The sequence below is a fragment of the Nicotiana attenuata genome, chromosome 6, assembly GCF_001879085.1.
Source record: "Nicotiana attenuata strain UT chromosome 6, NIATTr2, whole genome shotgun sequence".
Classification (NCBI taxonomy): Eukaryota; Viridiplantae; Streptophyta; class Magnoliopsida; order Solanales; family Solanaceae; genus Nicotiana; species Nicotiana attenuata.
In genome coordinates, this window is record NC_031994.1 from 46,081,234 (window position 1) to 46,082,981 (window position 1,748).

The 1,748-nt window shown below is 37.2% G+C and overlaps 1 long non-coding RNA gene across 1 annotated transcript; it reads right to left on the reverse strand.

Annotated features, from left to right (window-relative positions):
* On the reverse strand, window positions 878-1,511 carry LOC109228258. Its single transcript, XR_002068353.1, has 3 exons — window positions 1,341-1,511; window positions 1,179-1,229; window positions 878-898 (listed from the first exon to the last, which is right to left on the reverse strand). It is a non-coding gene; the product is annotated as an uncharacterized LOC109228258 (long non-coding RNA).

The window sequence follows — 1,748 nt, forward strand, 5'->3', positions numbered from 1 at the left end:
CTGCACGCTGCAGCAATATGTGGATCGGGCTGCACGCCGCAGCAATATGTGGATCGGGCTGCACGCCGCAGCGGCTATTATGTGATACTGTTCTGAGAGTGATCTGAGAGAGAGAGCCCGAGGGTGAGAGTCTTGTTGAGAGTGAGCCCGAGGGCCTGGTCCAGTTTGAGATATTGCCCGAGGGGCGAACTTTTATGTGCTCATCTTATGTACTTATTTGCCTCTTTACCTGTTATATTGTGGTATTTGTGCCCGAGGGGCGGATTTTCCGTGCTTATCAGCACTACCTGTTTTGAAACCATTTTCATAATTATTGAAAAGATCATTTTCAAAAGAGATTTGAACTGAGCCAAGGTATTTCTAAGATTTCACAGATTTTACTATTTTCTCAGAAAATTGTACCCGGCTTCTATATGGCATGTTGGTTGCTTTACGTGATTTCTTGCTGCTCAGTTATTATTTACCTTTATTACTCATTGAGTTGGAGTACTCACTTTACTCCCTGCACCTCGCGTGCAGTTGCAGGTATTTGTTCATCCGGTAGCGGGTATTGGCTGCGTGGAGGCAGAGTTGTAGAGGTTTTAGCGAGGTGACTGCCACCGTTCGCAGCACCACCGTCTTTCTATGTTATTCATTATTCTTGTTCAGTGTATTTCTAGACTGTAAAGTGGAGATTTCATTCTTATAGATGCTCGTGACTTGTGACACCCCGATTAGGGCTGTGCTGGGTTGTAAATCTGTTAATTAATATCATTAAGTCGTATCTTGTCGTTAATTTGTGTTTAACTATTCTGAAAGAGTCGAGTTGGGTTAGTTGGCTGGCCTTGTCTTCACGAGAGGCGCCATCACGACCGGTGCGAGGTTTGGGTCATGACAAGTCGTTATCTTCAGTGGAATCCTGAATATATAAAATACTAAATTAGTGTAAATCAGTAATGAACATATAGTTACTACAGATTTATTAATTTATGCCCTACAAATAATTTAATCAAAAGAATGAATAATCTAAAAAATATTAATACTGTGTTCATAGATTCCTATAGAAAAAACAAAGTGAACATCTAGAACTTTTAAAGTTATAAAAAAACTACTCCAAATCTGAAAATTTATTCAGAAAGAAATCCTTCAAGATATGTAAGTAGCTTTAATGTTAAAGGACAAATTAGTTATGTATTTACCTCGCATTCCTTCTCTCCATCCAAGACTTGATTATTATTGAAGTCAGGTTCCTATCAAAACTTAATAAATAAATGAGTTTGAAATTATGATTCAAATTATGCAATATAAAAGAAATTTGCAATTTAAATATGTTATGAAGTTTGTGAACAAATATGACATACAGTTAAGTCATCTGGAGGTTGATCAGGACTATATTTGTTTATCAGTTGCTCCTCATCCGTAAGCTTAACAACACTATAAACTTCCTTTTGCAGGTGAATGTTCTCTCTCTTGACAATAACCTTAAACATGAATTTTCTTTGGAGAATATTGTTCAGCTCTACTGGATAGGGATACTTATCAACAACGCCAGTATTCTAGAATGAAATTTTGAGTTAGAATTTTCCAAATAACAAATACGAATTTAATTAGTTGATATACCTCAAGAAACTCTTCCTTCAATTCTTTTGCGGATTTGCCTATGAGAAACATGGTTTCACGGTCCCAGAGCAATAGGGAAACAGATCCAGTAGTATCCATTAACCTAACCTGAAGCTTGTACCTAAATGCACACTTGATTTGAGATATAA